Genomic DNA, 7,687 nt, shown 5'->3' on the forward strand with positions numbered 1-7,687 from the left:
GTAAAAGGAGAGAAATTAGCATACCCATGTAGAATGAATAGCAGTGATTGATATTCTAAACAGGTATCAATCACCTGGGTGAAGGGCCAAGGTCTTAACCCACCCTCTCCAGGAAATATCCCTGACCCACCCTAACTGAAAATCCTTGTATGCTTGCTACAAGACTTGCTCCCCCATTTGACCCCCATTTAATCAATATTACCTGGGTAACTGTACTTATAATCTTATTGGTTGGTCATGGTTTTGTCCCACCTCATGTCCACCTTGTAAATTTCCATTGGGTCTTATAGTTTTGTCTCGCTTTGTACCCACCTCACCACATGGCTTTGCTGTACAAAACATCTTTGAAAAGTGGAGTGGGTGGGCAACCCACTTTCTGGTCCCCCGTCTGTCTCTCTTAGGCAGAAGCTTTCTTTCTCCCAGTAAATTTTCCTACTCTTAGAAAAAAAGAAAAGAGAACAGCCTACAGAGATGAGCCAGTTTCCAGTGAGGCCTATTATCTGATATTCAGTGATCTAAACAACAGGAAATCAACCACAGCCCCTGTCTAGCAAGTTCCATCTGTTTACTCAGCTTTACTCCAAGTTGCACTCACTTCCTGTTGGATTTCTGCATCTGGTCTGTGTTCAGGTGTTTCAAAACCAATTACCAAATGAAGCTGAGTGTACACCTCAGATCAAACCACAAGCTTCTAGTTGTAGCCCAGAGCCTGTGGACCTGGTGCTGAAACTCTACCATGGGTCTGATTTCATGATCAGGGCATAATTAGAGTTGGGAAGAACTAAATCCTCAGGTTTGAGTTTCAGCAGGCAACTGAGAGAGAGGCACTTGGGCAGCCTGAAATGTCTTGCAGTCCAGGTAGACCTGTTGCCCCTCTTACACTTCCTGGACCAGTTGCTAAAGGTTTCATCTCTACTGGCTTCTTTTCAGAAAGGCCAGTGGTAGTTAGGTTGGTGGGTAGAGTCTGTATCAAAGAGCTGGGAAATAACTAAAATTTCCCTAGTGGGAAATAACTAAAATCAGGAATCCCCAGTGATTAGGTCCAAGAAGCTCCCTGAATACTCATTGTATTCATATTAGTCACTGTTTATTTGGTTGCTTCTAGTTTCTCTTCCACATTATAATGTCAACTCCAGGGAAAGCAGAAATGCATCTTTTGTGTTCCCAGATGTGACCCCAGTGCCTGACATCATGGCCCACACAAGGTCAAATCTCAATTAACACTTGTATGAGAAGCAGGTAAAAAATGAAAAAGAAAGTCTAATTTGAGATTTGAAGGAAGATTCTTTCCTGCTTCAGGACCACAAGGACTGAAGAGACTGCCAAGAGATTTGGAATTTGTGTCCCAGATCAGATCAGAGAAGGCAGGGCAACAAGAAGTCACAGAGCAGAAATATTTGAACTCTGATTGGGGTACATGGGATAAATAATATATGAAATATATAATGAAATTATGAAATATTTCTTGCCTGAGAGTGTACTTTGCATTTTATTATGATAATTATACCAACTGTGTTAGTCACCTCTCTGTCACTATAACAAATGCCTGATATATTCAACTTATACAGAGCAAAGTTTTGTATGAGCTCACATTTGTGGAGGTTTCTGTTCGTGGTTGGTTGGTCCTGTTGCTGTGGGCCTGTGTTGAAGTAGCAAATTATGGTGGAAACATGTGGTAGAAAAATACCACTCCCTGAATATCTTCTCCTCAAGAAAGCAAGGAGGCCAGACCCCACAATCCATTTAAAGGAACCAGTGCCAATGACCTAAAGACCTCCCACTAGGTCACAGTCTTAAAGTTTCTAGACCCTCTAAAGAGCACCATGTTTGTTATTAAATAAGTGTTTGCCTGGGGTATCTTTTATGATTTGGGGGAAGATGGCCAGGGTTGTGTTTGTCACCCAGTGAGGCATCTATAAATGGAAGCAAAATTTTGTCGAATGCTTTTGTTTGAGAATTGAATTATTTCCAAACAGAAGTGTTTGTGAGCCAAAGTATTACTGTAAATACTACATAAATAGTTGCTATACTATATTGTTTAGGGAATGATGACAAGAATAAAAGCCTGTACATATTCAGTACAGAAGCAAGTTTTTTTGATACAGTGGATCCTTGACTTACGAACTCAATTCTTTCATGAGAGTTGTTTGTAACTCAGGTTGGTCAATTGAAGGCTCAGGCTCCTGTACACAGCCTTCAAAGTCTCTCTCCTATACACAGGCAAATCTCAGTGTCCTTACAGAGACATTGGCCCAGGATTTCTCAATTAACCCCACACTGGAAAGGATGTTGTAATGTTCCTTCTTGAACACTTTAAGGGTTAAATCTGTATCTGAGACCATCTGGAAGCACAAGCAGCCAACATTTGGGTCATAACTCAAGATTTTGTTCATAAGTTAAAACTAAAATTCTGGTCATAACTCAAGTTGTTCATAGGTCAGGCCAGTCATAACTTGAGGGTCCATTGTATTTTGTTTGCATTTGATTGAGTTCTAGGATGTGTAAGCTGCAAATACAAAGGGCTAACTGTAAATTTCTGTCTCCTATACAGTGACTTCTAGGATTTGAGGCTGTCTCATGTGATTTTTGACTCACTACCCCTTCCCATAGCTTCTCATCCACGGCTGTTGCTTTGTGATCTATCTAAGTGAGACTGTCTTCCATCTCTCAACAAAGTATAAATTAGACTGTCAATTACAAGGAAGCAGAAAACATAGGCCACCAAGAGGTAGAGATAGGCCAAGATGTCCCACACTTCCTTTTCTGCACACTATTGAAATGCCACATGCTCTGCCTTCAGCTTCTGTCCCCTTGTGCTTTTCTTCAACTCTTTTCACAGCTGCCTTGAGAAGGAAAGTGTTCTGTCCCTTTGAATCATTTCACTGAAGGCAGAAATTAAAATTCTATGATGACGCTGAATTATTGTTCCTTTTCCCTATTTGAAACACTGATGAACTACCTTTTCCCCAAATTTTCAAAGAAATATAAATGTCAAGTATAATTTTCAAACAGGAAATTTTGACAATTTAAACACTGTACATCTACAAGAAAGAATCTTTTGACAAAGGGTGTTTACATACTGTTTAAGTTTTCTCCCTTCCTGCAGATGCACATGCCTTTATGGTAAGGGGCTTATAGGCCTTAAAAATTTAGGGAATTTCCTCAATTCAGAAATTCTTCATTAAACGACTTTGTTACATTCCGTACTAGGAGGTTTCCTGGTGTTTCTGAAAAAGAGACTTCCTGAGAGCTGCCAATGAAATTCAATAATGCCTGGCACATAGTAGGTGTCAGATGGATGCCTCAGGATTAATGAAGGATGGTTTCATCTCCTCAGTCCTAATTTTCCCTTTTCTCTTGAATATAACAGATCCATTTGCTGAGTAATGGACCATATGCTCTATAAGGTCACTAGCAATACCCAGTGTAACTAAGAAAAAATTTCCCATTCCCTTCCAAGTTCCTTACTCACTTAATACAGAACTCTCTATGTCTGCTATTATTAAAATAATTCATCAACATGAGATGATGGGCTTTGAAGACAAGAGGCTAGTCTACTATCTTGGTTACTTTCTCATTGCTGAGACAAAATACTCAACACCCAAAGTTAAAGGAGGAAAGATTTATTTCAGCTCACAGTTTGTAGAGGTTTCAGTCTATAGTCAGCTAGCTCTAGGGCAAGATGGCATGGCAGAGGGGTATCACAGAGGAGAAACAGTCCATGGCAGAGTAGGCAAGAAGGCAGCAAGCCTGCCTCCCATCTTTTCCTTTATAGTCCATCCTATAGCCTATTGGTTGATGCCATTCAGTGGGGGTGCTTCCCATTATCCATACCCAGAACTATGCTAAACCAGTCAGTAAACTAATTGATTTACCACACACCCTTAATTTATATTTACACACCTTAGATCCAGCCACCTCTGAAAAACCCCACCTATGAATGAATGAAGCTTTGTGAGGACATCAAATACAAGCCATAACATCTATAAAAGCCTGACTTAGGAAGAGCCAGTAAACATCCATAGATGATATAAAAGAGGTTATTTTGACCTCTGACTTTCTTCCATGGAAGATGATATTTCTCTGGGACTTTCCTCAGGTTGAGCTGGAGCTGTGACTGAGTCAGCCAGTCATGGGACAAGCTGTCTGGAACTTCTAAACCCATCCACTGGTGTCATCACAAGCTGGAGGGCAAATTAGTTTCCTCTCTAACACAAATTCTCATCCGTGTGTGGTGGCTACATAGCTCACAGTGCTGAGAGTCTGAGGCCATATCTAGGCTAGCGAAAGAGTTTCCTGGATCCTTAGTCATCCCTACCTTGATTATCACTATCATCCAGAACTTGGAACGAAAGCAAAAAAGTATTTGTGGTATTTTAAGTATGCTCTAGCACTGTCTAAAAGCTCTCTCAAAGAACATCTTACTGAGGAAGTGTGGCTTTGCTTTCCGTACAACTTATCTATTGACCCAGCTCTGTAAAAGTTATTAATTTGGAGAAAGCTGAGAGAAGGCAAATTACTTTTGTCCAATAAGGCTGCAAATGATTCCTGGTCAATAGAAAATATAGCCTTAAAGATTATGAGTGTGTTGCTTCACAGAATTTAACTGATTTTGTAGTTTGTTAGTTTGTATGTAATTTAGCAATCTATTTCTCACATCCCTTTTATAAAAGACTGTATTTCTTCATCAATTTCTCATCTTCTGATACCTCTTTGCCATCCACTAGTTCTCTTATTGAGATAAACAAAATTTTGATGTGTGTTCATTGTGTATCTATACAAGATTTTAACATTTTCTGAAAATTATTTCTTGACACCTTGGAAGGAAGAGGGAGGTGTCGTGAAGTCATGAGATTTTCCTTTCATGCCCGGAGTCCAGCACTGAGAGAGGGCTGAAGTATGGGCTTACTAAGCTTGCACTTCTCAGCTCATCCAAGGCCGTCCATCTGCCAGGAAGCCACCCCTGTAGGTAGATGTTTCTGAGTGCTAAGAGTGATCTTCTTGGACCAACTGGTTATCTAGTGATGAGAAAAACCACAATGCCTCTGTAATCAGAAGAAATTTTAGTGACTTGATGACACCCACCCATAGACCACCTTCAGCTCAACTCAAAGTGAGCTGAAATAAAACCACACAGTCCAAGCCTACTCCATATCTGAACATCTTTTCTAATGCTCTCATGTTTAGTTTTGTTCCCATCGTGAATATAACATACTGTAATTACTTATATGAAATGACAATAACCCATGCCTACTGTGTACCTACTATTTACTACAGTATTTACCAGATAAGTTCTGAGTTCTTAATATACATTAAGTTATTTACTATTAAGACCACTTCAGAGAAGAGCACCATTAATGATCGTCCTCCCCACTTTAGCCCTTCCCACTGAGCCACTAGAAAAACCAAGTAAATTCCCCAAGATCATAGAATTCATCAATAGCAGAACTGAGATGGCTCTAGAAAGCGGGCTCCAAAAAGAAATTACCCAGTACCCTAGAGCTCCTTTTAAAACTTTGAAGTTGAACATACAATTTAAAAAGCTCAACTCTACTGCTTACTGGAGATGTAGCCTTGGGAAAATAAGCTTTCTAAGAATGTTATCTTATCTAAAAACAGAGCTGATTAGAGTGCTTACTTACGTGGGATTGTTGTAAGAACTGAATTGGTAAATCCAAGGTAAATTGCATAGCAGAGGTCTTGCCACATAGAAAGCCATCACTGATTGCTTAAGAAAAAAAAAACACTAAGGATTTTTATCAAGAGGAATAGAAAGTGTGAGCTTCCTTGTTTGTCCAAGAAGAAAAAAAAAGGGAATGGGGATTTTATCAGGAGCAGGAGGTGTGAGTTGGCTGGGGGTTGATGAAAGAGTCACTGTGTTCTTCTCAAGGCAGAGTAAGAGCCAATCAGCAACAAGAGCCCCCATTTGGATCATGGCACCCCTGAAGTCCTGGCTTCAAATTCAGAGCCACAGCATCTTCCCACCCTCTGACGACACCAAAATGACCTCATCTAGTCCAAGGCAAGAGAAGAAAACAACTATATCTCCACTACACCTGTCTACATCTATCCAACCCTTATTAAATGCCAGGTGCAGGCTAAAGCCTTTGCATTATCAAAACAGTTAATCCTCATAACTCTATTACAGTATTATCACCATTGCCCCTGTTCTTAGAGTAAAAAAAAAAAAGAAAAGAAAACCCTTCATTTAAGATTCAGAGACAATAAGCAGCTTGCTGAAGGTCACCTAGCTATTGAACAGCAGGTCAAAGATTCAAAGCCAAGTCTGTATGTTTCAGTCAGTTTGAGTTGCTATAACAAATTACCATAGGCTGAGTGGCTTAAATGATAAACATTTATTTCTCACAGCTCTGGAGTCTAAGAAGGTCAAAATCAAGGTACTAGCAACTCCAAAGTGTGGCAATCTGCTTTTTTATTTATTGATCCCTGTCTTTTCCTTATGTCTTCATACAACCTCTCTCCTGTCTTTTCTTACAAGGGCATTAACCCCCTCACCATGATTCCACCCTCATAACCTCATTTGCCAAAGACCCCATCTCCAAATACCATCGCTTTGAGAGTTTGGATGTCAACACATGAATTTTGGGAGGACACAGACATTCAGTCCATAACACTTACCTCAAAAACATCCATACCATACTACTTTGCTGATCTGTCACCAATAATACATGACAGGAACAATGTTCACCAGGATTTGAAACACTTAATAGAAACAAAACTCTGGGAGCCATCTGGGGACCTTAAAGTGGGGAGAACCTGTAGAGTCTTCTCCAGTTCTCTTTGTGCTCCCCTTCATAAGCTTCCCTTTAAAAAGTGCTCAAAGATTCCACTCCCTTCCATCTCTCCAACCTGCTCAGGTCAAACATGAATCTCACTCTTACACTCCTCATGCTCTCTCTGGGAGAGGCTACTTGAGCACTTGAGGTTAGGAAGATGTTTCCCAACAGCAACCAAAAGGGAGAGATGAGAATCCAGGACATACCTGGGGTGCCATTCCTCTAAGTTTCAAGGACTTTCTTGAGAGTGGGATGGAATACCAGGGTGCAGAAGGGGAAGCATACCTGTCATTGCTCTCATATGCACGGTCTTTTTAAAGGTTCTGTCTTTCTTGGAGCCATTATCTCTAAGGACTCATGAAAATGTAGGGCTGAGTGGTCCAAATGGGCCTTTGAAAACACGGTAGTGATGATGGTGATGATGATGCTATAAATAAATATAAATTTTGTCCTTGCAAATAACAGAAATGAATTCTGAATATCCTTTATCAAAATGGGAGATATCTATATGAGATTCTATAATCAAAGAAAGCCTGAAGGGCTTGGCTTGAAAAGTTAGACTTTTTAAATCACTCTGTCAACATTCCATGTCTAGGAGGGTCAATATGTGTTCATATGTCCAGTTCTAAAGGGTTAAAAGCTTGGAGCAGGAGTGAGACCCTGTGACTTTGACAGTTGGAGGAAGGGCATTGCTTTCCACCAAGATCTCACACCAAAGGGATGGCCCCAAATATGAAGTTAAGTGAATGCTGAACGGTGTAACTCCCTTTTTTGAAAAATCCAGTATTACAATGGAAATGGCATGTATTGACCTAACCCTTTTATAATTTTTAGGCCTATTTCTCTACTCAACAAACATATTCAAGATTAAAATGTGCATTTTGTGTTCT

At 40.1% G+C, this 7,687-nt stretch overlaps 1 long non-coding RNA gene across 1 annotated transcript; it reads right to left on the reverse strand.

Moving 5' to 3' along the window:
- Positions 1-3,704: 3,704 nt before the first annotated feature.
- LOC147830587 (uncharacterized) lies at positions 3,705-6,069 on the reverse strand. Its single transcript, XR_015441232.1, has 2 exons — positions 5,643-6,069; positions 3,705-5,018 (listed from the first exon to the last, which is right to left on the reverse strand). It is a non-coding gene; the product is annotated as an uncharacterized LOC147830587 (long non-coding RNA).
- Positions 6,070-7,687: the final 1,618 nt, after the last annotated feature.

Source organism: Heterocephalus glaber, unplaced genomic scaffold (assembly GCF_053883595.1).
Source record: "Heterocephalus glaber isolate CG9 unplaced genomic scaffold, H.glaber_assembly_v1.0 deba00000071, whole genome shotgun sequence".
In the NCBI taxonomy this organism is placed as follows: domain Eukaryota; kingdom Metazoa; phylum Chordata; class Mammalia; order Rodentia; family Bathyergidae; genus Heterocephalus; species Heterocephalus glaber.